Genomic DNA, 18,333 nt, shown 5'->3' with positions numbered 1-18,333 from the left:
TGAATTTAGAGTAAGGGTAGTATATTCCTATGGGGTGAATGGGGCAGGGAAGAGACTGATTAGAGGGTCAGGAGGTTGTAGGCAGATCATAAAGCACCTTATCTCAGGTCACTGGGGAGTCATCGAAACAATTTAAGAAGCATTATGATAATATTTGCCTTTAGACAGACTTGGACCATTCTCTACTTCAGAGCTCCCGAAATTATCTCTGGTGAAGTGCTATTTTTAAAATTTTTAATAAGTGGCTGACTGATACTTTTAGAAAATACAACCACAGTGAATTACTAGAAGAATGAAATGTTTAAAAGATAAAACTGTGCTGGTTCATGCATATAGTCCTAACTACTTGGGAGGCTGAGATGGGAGGATCACTTGAGCCTGGGAGGTCACGGCTGAAAGGAGCCATGATCACGTCACTGCACTCCAGTCTGGATGACAGAGCAAGACCCTGTTCCTGTCTGCCCCCCCCCCCAAAAAAAGATAAGAACAAACCCACTTTTAAATTAGATTGGACAAACTGGGCACAGTGGCTCACACCTGTATTCTCAGCTCTTTGGGAGGCTAAGGTGGGAGGATTATTCGAGATCAGCCAGGGTAACACAGTGAGAACCCCATTTCTACAAAAAAAATTTTTTAATGAGCCAGATGTAGCAGCACACATCTATGGTCCCAGCTACTCAGGAAGCTGAGGCAGGAGGATCACTTAAGCCCAGACATCAAGGCTGCAGTAAGCAGTATTCTCACTGTGCACTCCAGCCTGAGTAGCAGAGCAAAAATAAAAGATTGAACATTGAACAGACATAAAATTGCTCTAAGTTTCTCTGTAAAAGTTTCTAAATGTTTACTCTCAATTATTCTGTCCTAGTCGTTAACTAGTTTTTTGAGTACCTCTGCTACAGAGGAGTAATGTTTTTTTTTGGTCCTGAATTGTGTCAGTACAGAACTCTAGAGCCTCCATATATATATTTACTTTTCAGTCTTACCCATGCACTGCTGTGCAGTTACATGATTTCCATTGTAAACCATAAAATAATTTTAAAAAAATTAGAAAATAATGAGAGGTTGGATAAGCTATTGTAAAATGTAAAATTTTATTTTTAATAGTATATAAATACTGTGTTGGCACTAAACCATTGTTTAGTGAGATCAGTATAACTGAGTATTCTAATTAGCTTATGAACCAATTCTTATTTATTTATTTATTTATTTAAGGACAAGGTCTCATTGTGTCACCCAGGCTGGAGTGCAGTGGCATGGTCACGTCTCATTGGAGCCTCGACCTCCCGGGCTCAAGCAATCCTCCCACCTCAGCCTCCCTAGTAGCTAGGACTACAGGCATGCGCCACCACACCCAGCTAATTTTTGTATTTTTTGTAGACACGGAGTTTTGCCATATTGCCCAGGTTGGTCTCGAACTCCTGTGCTCAAGCAGTGCATCCTCCTTGGTCTCCCAAAGTGCTAGGATTACAGGCATGAGCCACCACTCCTGGCTGTAGATTCTGTCTAGTAGGAAATCCACATAGCTTCTGCGCTTATGAGGCTTACTCTGTGACTGTTTTGGATTAAAAGGTTCCTTAGGTATCTGTGTCTATCCTAGGTGTATTGTGTATCCTGTAACTAAAACTTGAGGTATTATTGAAAACAATGGAGATCTGGAGTTTCATAGTCCTGCATTTGAATTCTAGCTTGGACGTTTATTGTTGTGTGATCCTGGACATGTTTGCACTGGACTGAATATTTATGTCCCTCTCATTCATATGTTGAAATCCTAGACTGCAAGGTGATGGTATTAGGAGTTGGGGCCTTTAAAAGCTAATTAGGTCATGAGGGAAGAGACCTCATGAATGGAATTGATGTCCTTACTGAAAAAAAAAAAAGACCCCAGAGGGATCCCTTGCCCCTTCCACCATGTGAGGTTACAGTGAGAAGACAGCCATCTAGGGGGAAACAGATCCTAACCAGACACCAAATCTGCTGGCACCTTGATCTTGGACTTCCCAGACTCCAGAACTATAAGAAATAAATTTTTGTTGTTAAAGAAAGAATGAAAATTTCCTCCTACTTTTCAGTGTTATTACTGAAAATTGAGAACTTTTTCAAGTATCTCTTCATAAAATCTTAGATATTTTAAGCCCTTAGGTGTTTGTTTCATTTTGTTTCACCAGCTTATCAGCTGGTATGCCACTTCGATATGGCATAACATTTTTCTCAGGAAGTCAGATTTATACTTCCCTATTAATACATCTTTGTAGAGGCTGTCATCATGTAAGCTTCTGAAGTCATATACAAAATTTTAGAATTTTATAGATTTTAAAGGGGCCCAGGGGCCTGGGTTCAGTCCTCTCATTTTACATATCTGAAAACCATGGTCTTTAGAGGTTTGTAGTGGCAGAAAACCAAAATCTTTAGAGGCTGGTAGGTGGTAGAACCTAGGCCCATTGACTCAAACTCTAGTCCTTTTTCTGCTCTCACATATAATCCAGACCTTTATGTTTTAAAACACTGTGAAAATGAAAAAGGAGTTAATATATAGTTTGTTTTGCCAGTAAGTTTTCCATCAACCTAACTATTTTTTGTCTCTTTTCACAGTTAACTCTTTCATTCAGCAGATGCTAAGGGCCTCATGTGTCGAGCACTATCGAAGGTAGTGGAGATATAACAGTAAATAAAATGGGCAAAATTCCTGCCCTCATGGATCTTATGTTCTGCAAAGAGGAATCCTAAAGGACGTGAGGGAGCGAGCCATGTGTTAATCTTCCAGTAGAAGGAATGGCCAAGTAATTTAGAACCTCTTAGACCTTATAAGGCTTTTATTCCCAGTGATATGAAAAGTATTCTTAGGAGTGGCTATATTTTGAGAGTAGAGCAGACAGATTTGCCAGCAGATTAGATGTGGGCTATGAAAGAGGAATTAAGAATAACTCCAAGGGGCCAGGTGCAATGGTTCACACCTGTAATCGTAGCACTTTGGGAGGTCGAGGCAGGTGGATTGCTTGAGTTCAAGAGTTTGAGGGACTAGGCAGTATGTCACAACCTAGTCTTTACAAAAAAATACAAAACAGCTGGGCGTGGTGGCATGCCCCTGTGGTCTGAGCTACTCTGGAAGCTTGAGGTGGGGGGATCTCTTGAGCCCAGGAGATCAAGTCTGTACTGAGCCATGATCATGCCATCGCACTCCAGCCTGTGCGACAGAGCCGGAGTGTAATGGCATGATTCCAGGGGTTTTGGCGTGAGCAACCTGTAGAATGGGGTTGTCATTTACTGATGGAGGGAAAGCCAATAGAGAGGCAGGTTTGGGTATGTTAAACCAAGAGTGGAGTTTTGGACAGTTTGGAATTTGGACAGTTAAGTTGCCTATTAGACAACTAGTTTTATGTGTTAAGTAGGCATTTACATGTGAGTCTAGTGTTCAGGGGAGAGATGACATCTGGAGATATAAATTTGGATGTCATCTCCATATAGATGCTATACTGAATGCTGTAGTTTGAATGTTTGTGTTGCCTCCAAAATTCATGTTGAAACTTAATCCCTAATACAACAATAGTAAGAGATGTTGCCGATAGGAGGTGATTAGTCCACGAGGACGGAGTCTTCGTGAATGGGATTAGCAACTTTATAAAAAGGCTAAAGGAACTAGCTAGGCCCTTTTTTGCTCTTCTCCTTTTCCCTGTGAGGACACAGCATTTGTCCCCTCTGGAGGATGCAGCAACAGGGTGCCATCTTGGAGTAGATGATGGTCCTCACCAGACACCAAACCTTCTGGTGCTTCAGTTTGGACTTCTAGGCCCTAGAACTATGAGAAATAAATTTCTGTTCTTTATAAATTGCCTAGTCTTACATGTTTTGTTATAGCCACTCAAACAGCTTAAGTGAACTCATGAAAGGAATGTGTGTAGATAGAACAAAGAGGCCCAAAAAGAAATGGATGGGAAAACAAGCCATAGAGACTCTGGAAAACCAGGTGATTGTGATATCCTGGAAACCAAACAAAGAAAATGTTTCAAGAAAGAGGGAGTGATGATCTGGGTCAGCTGGTACTAATAAGTGAGGTATAATGAAGATTGAAAATCGACCCTTGAATTTAGCAGTGTGGAGGTAACCTTAACAAAAGCTTGATATGAGTAGGTTTGGGAGAGGATAGAATGAACAAAATTGGAGACAGTGAGTTTGAGAAATAAGGTAGGGTTGAGAGTTTTTGTTTTGTTTTTAAGATAGAAAAAAATATATTTGAACCCAGGAGAGAGGAACAAATTCATGGATAAAAGGGGGAGAATTTCTGGAGCAGTGTCTGTTGAGTTGGCTAGAGGGACTGAAATCTGCATGAGCGGAAGCATGGGGCTTACTATGAACTTGATCAGTTTCATTTATAGCAGGGATTGGCAGACCCCAGCTCTGGAGCCAGATTAAGCCTACTGCCTGTTTTTAAATAAAGTTTTATTGGAACATAATCTTGTGCATTTATTTAAGTATTGTCTGTGGTGGCTTTCAAACTATGGCAGCAAAGTTGAGTAGTGGTACAGAAAAGCTGAAAATATTTACTAGAAAGAGTTTGCCAACCCTTAGATTTACAGTAACTGAAGAAAAGATAGGATGAAATATGAGTGGGAGAGGGGAGGAAGTAGAAGACAAATCTAGGGAATTGAACATTTTGAAGAAGGTATTAACATACCTTTTCTGGTTTTGGTCAAATCACATAGAAAATCAGAACTTTGAATTTAGAGCAAAATGACTTGCAGCCTACGTGCTTCTTCCTAAGGCAGTTTCTTAGAAAGGGCCCTAGTCTCAAACTGTAATCTAACTATATAGTTATCTTTTGGGGCTGTGTTATAAATTACCAATATCTTAGCTGCTTAACACAACAAATGTTTATTATCACAGCTTCTGTGGGTCAGGAACATGGAAGCAGCTTAGCTGTATGATTCTGACTCAGAATCTCCCATGAGGCTGCAATCAAAGTGTCAGCCAGGGCTGTAGACGTCTGAGACTTGGCTAGGTCTAGAGAGTCTGCTTCATAGCTCATTCATAGCTATTGGCAGGAGGCTTCAGTTCCTTGCTACATCAGCCTCTCCTTTGGACTAGTCAGAACATGGTTTCCCCCGTAGAAAGTAATGAGAGAGAGTGCCCAGGACGGAAGGCTTAGCCTTTTGTCTTAATCCTAGAAGTGACATGCCTTTATTTTTGTATTATAGACAGTCCCCAACTTAGGATTTTTCAGCTTTACAATGGTATACCATCATTATGTTTTTCACTTTCAACCCATTATTCAATAAATTACATGAAATAGTCAACACTTTATTATAAAATAGGCTTTGTGGTGGATGATTTTGCCCAACTATAAGTCTTCCGAGCATGTTCAAGGTAGTCTAGGTATATTAAATATATTTTTGACTTAAGATGTTTTCAACTTAACAGTGATTTTATTGGGATGTAACTCTATTGTAGGTCAAGGAACAGCTGTATATTTGTTACACAGACCAACCCTGGTGCAACATTGAAACCTACGTAAGGGCGTGAATACTAGGAGGTATGGGGATTGTTGGAAGCCATCTTGGAGGCTCCTCACCACACTGACCTACTTGAGTGTCTACAAAACTCTGTGTCATGTGAACAGTGTTTCCACAATTGCCAAAGCAACTATTTGTGACAGTTTGATTATATTGGAACTCAACCACAAATATTTTCAAATATGTTTCCTTTTTCACTAAGCTTTTTTTTTTCTGATTACAAAAGTAGCATTTGTGGCAGAAAACTGGAAAACAATTAAGCAAAAAGCCCTGAAGTTAAACATTTTTTATGTTCCCTTGTTCAGTTTACTCTTAGTGAAATTTTATTTTGCTATCTAATTTTTTCATATTTGTACTAATATGTATCTGTTCAAAATAAAATTAATATATAAATACTGTTTATAAGCAGCTTTTACATATTTTCTGACTGTTTTTCAGTGTCATGTAGTACTCAGTGTCATTTTTAAATGACTGTTTTATGGTTCGTGGCTATGCATAATTCTTTTTTATTATGAATAATGTTACAATAAATATTTTTATCACTAATTTTCTGTGCATAGTCATGACCCTGATAGCCATTGTCTCAGTCCATTTCCTGCTACTAGAGCAAAATACCAGACCGGGTAATTTGTAAAGAATAGAAATTTCCTTCTCATGTTCTGGAAACTGGGAGGTTTAAGATCAAAGTACGAGCAGATTCAGTCTCTGGTTCCAAGATGATGCCTTATTACTGTATCTTCCAAGGAGGAGGAATGTTGTGTCCTCCTATGGCAGTAGAGCAAGAGAGTAAAAGAACAAGGTGAAGGGTGATGAACCTGTCCATTTATAAGGGCACCAATCCCACCATTGAGGGTGGTTCCATTATGGCCTACTCACCTCTTTACAGTCACACCTCTTAATACTGTTACAATGGCAATCAAATTTCAACATGAATTGGGAGAAACATTCAAACCGTAGCAGCCATTTCCCCCCTCAATATCAGTTCTTACTAATAATTCACATACAAATTCAGCAGAAGCAATGATTGTGGGTATAAGCTTTATAATATTTGTATTAGTTTTTAAACAGGACCATAGTAGGACTTCTGGATGAAAGTCCATTGGTTTTATTGGGTTCTTAAGGATGACTGGGATATTCAAATCTTCAGTTAATTTGCAAAAATTGTTCAGTTGCTATAAAGATATGTTATATAAACCTATTGGAGTAGATATAAGAATATAGCAATTTTAATATTCCTCAACTCCTAAACCTCATAATACCTATGTAAGGTAAGAAGCAAGAAAAGTATTACAGAGGTTTCCTGCTTTCTAGAGTGATTTTAGTAAATGGCTATCCTATCAGAGGACTGATTTCTTTGTAGTTGAATCTTATTGGTGTAGTTGGATTAATTAATTGTACTATTATTAGTTGAGATCGAGTCTTGCTCTGTTGCCCAGGCTGGAGTGTAGTGGTGTGGTCTTGACTCAGTGCCACCTCTACCTCCCAGGTTCAAGCAGTTCTCCCACCTCAGCTTCTCAAGTAGCTGGGATTGCAGGTGTGCACCACCATACCCAGCTGATTTTTGTGTTATGAGCAGAGACGGGGTTTTGCCATGTTAGCCAGGCTGGTCTGGAACTTGATTGATTGATTGATTGATTGATTGAGGTAGGATCTTGATCTATGACCCAGGCTGAAGTGCAGTGGCACAGACATGGCTCACTATAGCCTTGACTACCTGGCTTAAGTAATCTGCCCACCTCTGCCTTCTGAGTATCTGAGGCCACAGATAAGTGCCACCATGCTTGACTAATTTTTAAAACATTTTCATTACCCAAGGTCAGGAGTTCGAAACCACACTGACCAACAAGGTGAAACTGGTCTCTATTAAATAAAAAAATTAAAAAAAAAAAACCATTTTAAATAGAGATGAGATCTTGCTACGTTGCCCAGGCTGGTCTTGAACTCCTGAGCTTCAACAATCCTCCCATCTGGTTGTAATAATTTATGTAGAATTTATTTATTTAGAATAATTATATGAAGTCTCAGCTCAGCAGAATTCTCTCACAATTCCATTTTATTTTTTAGGACCCATTTGAACATTAGTCTTGTAATAGCTTACAGCATTCGAGACCAGCATTTAATTTGTAGAACATTATACTTCCAGGTGGTAAAACAGCATTAAGTAGAGTTTCTATTCCTCCTGGGTGGATGTCCTAGAACTTTGCCAATACTGATTAACTGTTTTCCAAAATCATTTTCTAGAGTTTAGGAATTTTTTTCCAACTGAGTATGTACTAGTTACTTTCATATACTGTGCTAGATCCTGAGATTACAGAACTGAAAAAGACAGCTCTCATTTTCCAATAATTAATTTTGTGAGAAGCACCAATAGAAGTTATATTCAGAATACTATGGAACAATGAAATAATTAGCCCATTGAAGGCTGAAGAGCAATTGGAAGGCAGGGGACACTGCACAGGGGGTTCTATTTGAACAATTTTCTTTACCTTTATGTACACAGTCACATCACCCTATCAGATAAAAATGTTTTAATTGAAAATATTTTTATTGAATTATATGAACCAAAACCATAATTGCTTCTTTCACCATTGAATAATATATCAAATATTCATTAAATTGGTCATTTTAGAAATAGCTAAAATATATATTGATAGAATAGGGAATTTGAATTTAATCAGCTCAGCCTCCTCTTCCTCTATCTGTTTGAATTCTTTGAAGGGGCTTACAGTTTGTTCCAATTTTTATAAATTGGAAAGATCTTGCTAGTGAGCCAGATCTGCCTCTTCTTGTCTTCTCCTCAGTAATTTTAGTTTTAAATTCTAAAAATTGTCTCCTAGTCTGTGACTTATCCTTTCATTTTCTTAACTTTTAAAGAACGTAAGCTTTTTATTTTGACGTAGTCCAATTTATCAATTTAATCTTCTACAGATTTTGCTTTTGACACTGTATCTAAGAAATCATTGATTGCCTAACCCATGATCACATGCCTAGCTGTATGCTTTCTTCTAGAAGTTTTGTGGCTTTAGGTTTTACATTTAGAAACAATCCATTTTGAGTTAATTTTTTTGTATATGGTGTAAGATATAAATCTAATTTTTTTTCTTTTTTTGAGACAAGATCTCATTCTGTAACCCAGGCTGGAGTGCAGTGATATGATCATGGCTCACTGCAGCCTCGCTTTCTCGGGCTCAAGCAGTCCTCCCACCTCAGTCTCCCAAGCAGCTGGAGCTACAGGCGTGTGCCGTTATATCCAGCTAATTTTTTTTTTTTGTTTTTTATAGAGACTGGATCTCACTATGTTGCCCAAGCTGATCTCGAACTCCTGAGCTCAAGTAATCCTCCTGCTTTGACCTCCCAAAGTCCTGGGATTATAGGCATGAGCCACCATGCCCAGCCTCTAAATTCTTTTTTTGCATATAGGTATCTAATTGTTCCAGCGTCATTGTTTAAAAAAAAAAAAGCTATTCTTTCTTTACTGAATTGCCTTTTGCACCTTTGTCAGCAGATGCTGAAAACTGCAAACCACTCAAATGTCCATCAGTAGGTGAATGAATAAACAAATTGTAGTATATCCATACCATGGAATACTACTCAGCAATAAAAGGAAATGAGCTATACATACAAGCAACAGGGATAAATGTCAAAATTAAGCTTAGTGAAAGAAACCAATAAAACAGAGTACATATTTACGTAATTCCTTTTATGCGAAACTGAAGAAAGTACTAACTAATCTATATTACAGAAAGCAGATCAGTGTGCGGAGGGGAGATGGAGGGAGAGGAAAGGGAAGGATTATAGTTAGGCAGACTTAAATTTGTGCAGTTTATCGTATGTTGTACCTCAATAAAACTGTTCCAAATAAAATTCTACAATGTATATAGAATAACATAGTGGTTAGATAAACTTTTGATAACCAAGGCTTTTCTTTTCCTATTTCCTAATTTTTTCTTTGTACTGTAACTCCAGTTTATTGTTTCTCTTAAAAAGGTATGTAGATCTGAATACAGCACTTGGAAAATAATTGTGATTGTTGTAAACTCACTTCAAGTATATCTTCTTTTCTTTGGGTTATGTCATGCCAGTCCCTACAGAGTCTGTTAACCTTACTTGGTACCATTGTTTTATTTTGTTTATTATAGTTTAACCCAAACTTCCCCCAGTTTTCCACAATTATATTATTAATAGAAATTACAGAATACATCAGGATCAAGGCATATAAGGATTAAGGGGAGAGGAGTAAAAAAGGAAATGAGCAGGGGCAGAATTAAGGAATTTAGATTTTCACCTGTGAGCAATATGGAGTCTGATGAATTTTAAGTAAACTGTGTCAAACTATTTCACTTTTTATTGTGATCAGCTGAACTTACGTAAAAAGGCAGGCAGTATTAATATAAGGGGGCTTTGCATCAGTCCCTTTGGTGTTTTAGTTAATGTATAGTTTTTTGTAGTGGCAGAGTCAAACCCCTATTCTGATATCTTGAATTTATTCCCATGCTTTGTACATTATAGTTGCATCTTGTCAACTGAACTATAACTGGCAATTCAAAATTCAGAGTTACTGAATTTTCTTGTTTCTGAATATTTTTTGGGTTTATGAAATTGATACCTCTATTTAGGCCAAAGTATTTAGTCTACTGGAATTAAGCAAATACAGGTCTAATCTATTCGTGTTTGCTATTTCTCAGTTTAAAATCTTATAGCATGTAAGAGCTTTAGTATTTTATTTGTCTTCCTTTCAAACCTTTAGAGTTAAGACTCAACTAATTTGGGATTAGTTATGACTCTCTATGAGGCTACTACTGATTTGTGACAGGAACAAGAAAAAACGGTAATTTATGAGCTGCAGCCAATTATCTGGCAATCAGAATGCTTTGTTGTTAAGAGTCTATTGTAACAAGTCTCTTTTTTTTTTTGAGACGGAGTTTCGCTCTTGTTACCCAGGCTGGAGTGCAATGGCGCGATCTCGGCTCACCACAACCTCCACCTCCTGGGTTCAGGCAATTCTCCTGCCTCAGCCTCCTGAGTACCTGGGATTACAGGCACGCGCCATCATGCCCAACTAATTTTTTGTATTTTTAGTAGAGACGGGGTTTCACCATGTTGACCAGGATGGTCTCGAGCGCTATCTCTTGACCTCGTGATCCACCCACCTCGGCCTCCCAAAGTGCTGGGATTACAGGCTTGAGCCACCGCGCCCGGCCCTGTAACAAGTCTCTTTGTCTTCATACAACACCTGTTACTGTGCAACCAAGACCATGTTTTTGAATTCCTGTCATAACATGAAACTGTTAGGTTATATTGTGGCTAATCGTTCAGGAAGTTAGCTAACTCTGGTTCATTTATTTAAACTCAGTCCTCCAGTATGACAGATTGGTGAATGTGGAAGCCTGTATATGAAGTGGGTATACCAGTTATTAGGTAAAGCAAACATACTCAGCTCATCTGTTGAGCTGGACCCCGGATTTTGGGATAGAGTGAAGGGATGAGGGTAAGGGATGTTTGCTTCAAAAGTCATTTGGGAGTTTCTAGTGCATGTCACATCTGACTACATCGGCATCGATATATAGAATCTATTGGATCATACCATACTGGGTCAGTTCCGGTTTATGTTGTTGTTGTTCTTGAGACAGAGTTTTGCTCTGTTGCCCAGGCTTGAGTGCAGTGGCGCAATCTTGGCTCACTACAACCTCAACCTCCTGAGTTCAAACAATTCTCCAACCTCAGCCTTCCAAGTAGTTGGGATTACAGGCACCCGTCATCATGCCTGGCTAATTTTTATAGAGACAGGGTTTCACCACGTTGGCCAGGCTGGTCTTGAATTCCTGACCTCAGGTGATCTGCCCACCTTGGCCTCCCAAAGTTCTGGGATTACAGGCATGAACCACCATGCCTGGCCCAGTTCCAGTTTTAATTCCACCACAGCTCTTTGGAACTTCATGCCAGTGATGTAACTCTTATCGAACTCTTATTTCCTCATATAAAAAATGAAGGGTTTGGATTATTTTAAGGCTTCCTTCTGTGATTCTTCAATTTCATTATATTTACTTGACTTTTAAAAATTGCTCAGTGAAACTTCTAGGTAAACATAAAAGCAATTTTTTAAAAATCATCAAATTGTAAAATGGAAAGAAATACACTAGTATACTGAAGGATGTTGTATTGGAGATGGTCCCAGGAAAGCTCTACTTTCTGTGAGGCCCGGACCTTCCAAACATTATTTTTTTGGTTATTAACCTCTCCTCTATATTAGTTGAGGCCTGTAAGCCTTAAATGATAATGAAATGCAGCCAGACGTGGTGGCTGACACCTGTAATCCCAGCACTTTGGAAGACTGGGGCAGGAGGATTGCTTTAGCTCAGGAGTTAAAGATCAGCCTGGGCAACATACCAAGACCCTGTCCCCATAAAAAAAAATGTTGATAATGAAATGCTGCAATTCTGCTTCCAATCATTAGTTTGAATATAGATGCATGTGTTTAATATTTCAATTTTAAATGTGATTGTCTTTTAATAATAGTTTTTAAAGACTGGAGGTTTACTTGTGCATGAGCCTGATGCCCAGCCTGTGTGATACTAGTTCATTCCTGATGAGCCATGACGGTACCCAATAAGCCCCCTAAAGAAGGGTACTCTTCCTCCTACTTCTCTTTCTGTGAGTTAGAGTATTAACAGCACATGCATTCTAGTCCATATTCTTGATGTTAGACATGTTGGAAATGACTGAGGAGCATTGTCCCTTTCTTGAGCACACAGACAGTTGCTAAATGCAGGGCTTGTCTTAAATTAGTGTTCTCTGGTGTCTTCTGTTACCATCATTAACCTGGTAGTCTTCATCACAGACATAACAGTGGTTTGCACTGTGGCATCCATGACTGTTCCTCTTCTCCTTCAGCCACCTCTCCAACCCTCTCACCTCCCTATACAAGATCTGGGTGTATTTTTACCCATTTCTTGCCTAGTGTTATCAGTACCTTTAACAACTAGTATAAAGAACTTAGTAAAGTGTGCCTGGTACAAAGTAGCATATTCAGTCTGTTGGCTATTTCTATTCCCCAGCCACTTTCTATTAAACCGTATGAAACTGCTGTTTTTGTATTTTTGTATGTGTTTGCAGTTTTGTATTGTTTCACTACCGTTATCTAGACAGCTTTTTACAAAATATATATGCAAGGGAGAGAGTCTCTGTCTCTAAATAAATAAATAAAAATATGATCAAGTCTTAAATTTAGACTTACCAGTACTCAATCTTAGGAAGAAAAATATAAGTGCCACAAGGTGTTTTATGATTTTCAGGGAATATTCCAGTCTCTTTTTTCCCCTAGTATGTAACTTCACATTATCTTTTGTATAACTTCAACTTAAGATTTTGTACTTTTCAAATACACTTTTGTCTTTCATGAAAAAGGGAGTTAACAGTAGTGAGCAGGCTATAGTTGGTCATTAACTTAATTATGACTCACAGTGCAGCTTATCTACATGATTCATAATTTTATTGTAGCCAAGAGAAAATGGAGTTTCTTTGAACAGCATCTATCTCCCTTCATTGATGGTAATTTGTGTGTTATGCTGTTACTATTAATCACTGGTTTGGAATCTCTGGGTAAGTAGGCTCTAAATAAGCCCAAAATTATGAGCAAAAGTTGTCTCTTAATTCACTGGCTACCGCAGAAAGGAGTACTAAAACCCAGAAAAGAGTTCTTAGCATCCTTCTACCTCTCACTAGTATGCTCTCTCTAATTTGCATTCTTTAAAAATTAGTTGTGCTTGCTTTAATGGCGTGTATATTTTTTAAAAATACAGATAAGTTTAGTGTGGCTCCTGTATAAAAATGACTCTCAAAAAATAATAATAAAAGGAATACACTCTCCAAGGGGACTGTGCACAGCTCTCAGCCCTTGGATGCCTGTGGCTGAGAGTCTGACCCTGGGCTGCCCATGGCCCCCTCTTAAAAAAAATTATTTTTTAAATTAAAAACAATTTAAGCCTGGGCATGGTGGCTCATGCCTGTAATCCCAACACTTTGGGAGGCCGAGGCAAGCGGATCACAAGGTCAGGAGTTTGAGACCAGCCAGGCCAATATGGTGAAATCCCATCTCTACTAAAAAAGTACAAAAATTAGCCAGGCATGGTGTTACATGGCTGTAGTCTCAGCTACTTGGGAGGCTGAGGCAGAAGAATCGCTTGAACCTGGGAGGTGGAGGCTGCAGTGCCAAGATCATGCCACTGCACTCCAGCCTGGGTGACTGAGTGAGATTCCATCTGAAAAAAAATTTTAAAAATGACTCTCACTTGTGATGCATTTCTTTAGAAATATATAACACTTATAAGAGGCAGTCTCTAGTTCTTAACTCAGAATGTTTATCAGAAAGGAATATTGAATTTTATCCAATGCTTATTTCTTCTCTCTTTTTTTTAATGGATTTGCCTTCTCTGCATAACTTTTTCTTTTCACTACCATTGATTATATCAATTTTCTCATTGGGCCTATTTATGTGATTGTATTTTTATGCTTACTATTAATCTAGTATTGCACTTTTGGAATACAGTTGACCCTTGAACAACACAGGTTTGAATTGCAATGGTTTACTTATGCAGATTTTTTTCAATAAATATATTGGAAATTCTTTTAGAGATTTAACAACAATTTGAAAAAACTTGCAGATGAGCCATATAACCTAGAAATATCAAAAATAAGATAGGTATACATGAATGCATTAAATATATGCAGATACTAGTTTATTAATTATAAAATGTACACAAATCTTATAAAAAGTTAAAATTTATCATACTGTATTAGTCTGTTTTCATGCTGCTGACATGAAACACATACCTAAGACTAGGTAATTTATGAAGAAAAAGAGGTTTAATGGACTCTCACTTTCCTGTGGCTGTAGAGACCTCACAATCGTGGTGGAAGGTGAAAGGCATGTCTTACATGGTGACAGACGAGAGACTGAGAGAGCCAAGCTAAAAGGGAAACTCCTTATAAAACAGTCAGATTTCATGAGACTTAATCACTATCAAAAGGATAGCATGGGAGACACTGCCCCCATGATTCCCTTTTCTCACAACAGGTCTCTACCGCAACAGGTGGGCATCATGGGAGCTACAATTATAGTTGAGATTTGGGTGGGGACACAACCAAATGATATCATTCTGCCCCTGGCCCCGCCCAGATCTCATGTCCTCACATTTCAAAACCAATCATGCCTTCCCAACAGTCTCCCAGAGTCTTAACTCATTTTAGCATTAACTCAAAAGTCCACAGTTCAAAGTCTCATCTAGATAAGGCAAGTCCCTTCTGCCTATGAATCTGTAAAATCAAAAGCAAGTTAGTTTCTTCCTAGATACAGTGGGGGCGCAGGCATTGGATAAATGTACCCATTCCCAATGGGAGAAATTGACCAAAACAAAGGGGCCAAAGGCCCCATGCAAGTCCCAGATCCAGCAGGGCATTCAAATCCAAGCTCCAAAATGATCTTCTTTGACTCCATGTCTCACATCCAGGTCACTGATGCAAGAGGTGAGTTTCCATGGTCTTGGGCAGCTCTGTCCCTGCGGCTTTGCCAGGTATAGCTTCCCTCCTGGCTGCTTTCATGGACTGATGTCTAGTGTCTCTGTGGCTTTTCCAGGTGAATGGTGCAAGATGTCAATGGATCATCTACCATTCTGGGGTCTGGAGAACAGTGCTCCTCTTCTCACAGCTCCCCTAGGCAGTGCCCCAGTGGGGACTCTGTGTGGAGGCTTCAACCCCACATTTCCCTTCTGCACTGTCCTAGCAGAAGTTCTCCATGAGGGCCCTGCCCTGCAGCAAATTTCTGCCTGTACATCCAGGCATTTCCATACATCCTTTGAAATGTAGGTGGAGATTCCCAAACTTCAATTATTGACTTCTGTACACCCTCAGGCTCAACACTACGTGAAAGCTGCCAAGGCTTGGGGCTTGCACCCTCTGAAACCACAACCCGAGCTGTACCTTGGCCCCTTTTAGCCTTAGCTGGAGTGGCTGGATGGTAGGGCATCAAGTCCCTAGGCTGTACACAGCAGGGGGCCCCTGGGCCCAGCTCATGAAAGCATTTTTTCTTCTAGACCTCGGGGCCTGTGATGGGAGGGGCTGCCGCAAAGGTCTCTAACATATTCCCTGGAGATGTTTTCCCCATTCTCTTGGTTATTAACGTTTGGCTCATGGTTACTTATGCAAATTTCTGCAGCTGGCTTGAATTTCTCCTTGGAAAATGGTGCTTTTTTCCCTATCACATTGTCAGGCTGCAAATTTTTCAAACTTCTATGCCCTGTTTCCCTTTTAAACTGAATGCTTTTAACAGCAACCAAATCACCTCTTCAGTGCTTTGCTGATTAGAAATTTCTTCCACCAAATGCTCTAAATCATCTCCCTCAAGTTCAGAGTTCCACAGATCTCTAGTTCCGGGGCAAAATTCTGTCAATCTCTTTGTTAAAACATAGCAAGAATCACCTTTACTCCAGTTCCCAACAACAAGTTCCTCATCTCCATCTGAGACCACCTCAGCCTGGATTTCATTGTCCATATCATTATCAGCATTTTGGTCAAAGCCATTCAACAAGTCTCTAGAAAGTTCCAGACTTTCCCACATTTTCCTGTTTTCTTTGGAGTCCTCCAGACTGTTCCAATCTCTACCTGTTACCCAGTTCCAAAGTCACTTCCACATTTTTGGTTATCTTTACAGCAACACCCCATTCTACCAGTACTAGTTTTCTGTATTAGTCTGTTTTCATGCTGCTGATAAAGACATACCCAAGACTGGGTAATTTGTAAAGAAAAAGAGGTTTAACGGACTCACAGTTTTCTGTGGCTGGGAAGGCCTCACAATCATGGCAGAAGGTGAAAAGTATATCTTACATGGCAGCAGACGAGAGAGAATGAGAGAGCTAAGCTAAAAGGGGAACCCCTTAGGAAACAATCGGATCTAGTGAGACTTATTCACTACAGTGATAATAGTATGGGGGAAACCACCCCCATGATTCAGTTGTCTCCCACTGGGTCCTTCCCGTAACATGTAGGAGTCATGGGAGCTACAATTCAAGATGAGACCTGGGTGGAGATATAACCAAATCATATCACATACAAACACAACTATATGTGGCATCATTCACAATCAAGAGAAATGTAAACCAATGTAATGATTCAGTATTAAATTATAACTGCAAAAAATTAACTGTAGTGTGTATGATACTATAATAATTTTATAACTACCTCCTGTTGCTATTGGTGAGCTCAAGTATTGTAAATATCTGCTTCAAATGCCATGTGACACTAATTATCTCTGTGTGAGCAGTTCATCTCTCCAGTAAATGTAGTGTTTGTACAATATTGTAAACTTTGAATAACACCATGAGGCCCATAGGAAATGTTACTGGTGATTCTGAAAGTGCTCCCAAGAAGCAGAGAAAAGTCAACATTACAAGAAAAAAGTTAAATTGCCTGATATGCACCATAGATTGAGGTCTGCAGCTATGATTGCCTACCGTTTCAAGATAAATGAATCCAGCATAAGGACCATTGTGAAAAAAAAAAAACGGAAAGAAAATATGTGAAGCTTTCACTGCAGCGACAGCAGCAGGCACAAAAACCTTGTACTTGTTGCAAAATACCTTTTTATCATATTGAAAATGCAGCTTTTATGAGAGTGCCGGGTTGCTATAAGAAAGGCATACCTTTCCAATCTGTCTCTGGGTCTAAGGTAAAAAAGCCATACCTATAGACTCTAATGTGATTCCAGAAAAAGCAAAGTCATTATATGGCAACTTAAAGCTAAAAGGAAGGTGAAGGATCTAAAGCTGGAGAATTTAATGCCAGCAAAGGATGGTTTGATAATTTTAGAAAGAGGTTTGGCTTTTTAAATGTCAAGATAACATGAGAAGCAGCTTCTGCCAACCAAGAGGCAGCAGGTAAATTCCCAAAAGCCATTAAGAGAATCATTGAGGAGAAACAATATCTGCTTGAACAGGTTTTTAATCCAGACAAAATTTTCCTATTCTGGAAAAATTAAAAAAGTCACAAGGGACTTTTGTTGGTAAGGAAGAAAAGCAAGCACCAGGATTTAAGGCTGGAAAGGAATAGGCTAACTCAACTATTTTATGCAAGTGCAGTTGGGTTTATGATCAGGGCTGCCCTTATGTATAAAGCTGCTAATCCCCAAGTCTTGAAGGGAAAAGATAAACACCAGCTGCCAGTCTTTAGGTTATTGTACAAGAAGAAGGTCTGGACAACAAGAACCCTTTTTCTGGATTGCTTTCATCAGTGCTTTGTCCCTGAAGTCAGAAAGTACCTTTCTAGTAAAGGATTGGTTTTTAAAGTTCTTTTGATATTGGATAATGCCTCTGACCACCCCGAACGCCATGAGGTCAAAACCGAAGGCACTGAAGTGGTCTACTTACCACCAAACACAATGTCTCTAATTCAGCTTCCTGATTGGGGGCCATAAGGACCTGGAAGGCTCATTACATACAGCACTCTGTGGAAAGGATGTCAGTGCTGTGGAGGATCCCAATAGAAGGAGCATCATGAAAACTTTAAAGGCTTACATCATTGAAGATACCATCATTGTTATAGAAAAATCTGTGAAAGCGATTGTGCCCCAAACAATAAACTCCTGCTGGAGAAAACTGTGTCCAAATGTTATGTCATGACTGTGTCACAAAATTTACGACATAGCCAATCAAGGAAATCTTGAAAGAGGTTGTGGATGTGGCAAAAAAATTTTAAAAAGTGGGAGGGGGAACAAAAGTCTGCTTGATAGAGATCAGTGCGTCTGAACTGATGCAGGGGGATGAGAAAGGAGACCTAGAAG

At 39.2% G+C, this 18,333-nt stretch overlaps 1 protein-coding gene across 1 annotated transcript in view; it reads left to right on the top strand.

Annotated features, from left to right (window-relative positions):
- RALA (RAS like proto-oncogene A) overlaps positions 1-18,333 on the top strand; it is an 80,703-nt gene that overhangs the window by 21,612 nt on the left and 40,758 nt on the right. The gene's annotated exons all lie outside the window — the stretch shown is intronic.

Source organism: Aotus nancymaae, unplaced genomic scaffold (genome assembly GCF_030222135.1).
Source record: "Aotus nancymaae isolate 86718 unplaced genomic scaffold, 86718_ANA_hifiasm-v0.15.2.pri h1tg000065l, whole genome shotgun sequence".
In the NCBI taxonomy this organism is placed as follows: Eukaryota; Metazoa; Chordata; class Mammalia; order Primates; family Aotidae; genus Aotus; species Aotus nancymaae.
This window is presented reverse-complemented; position numbering and strand designations above follow the sequence as displayed.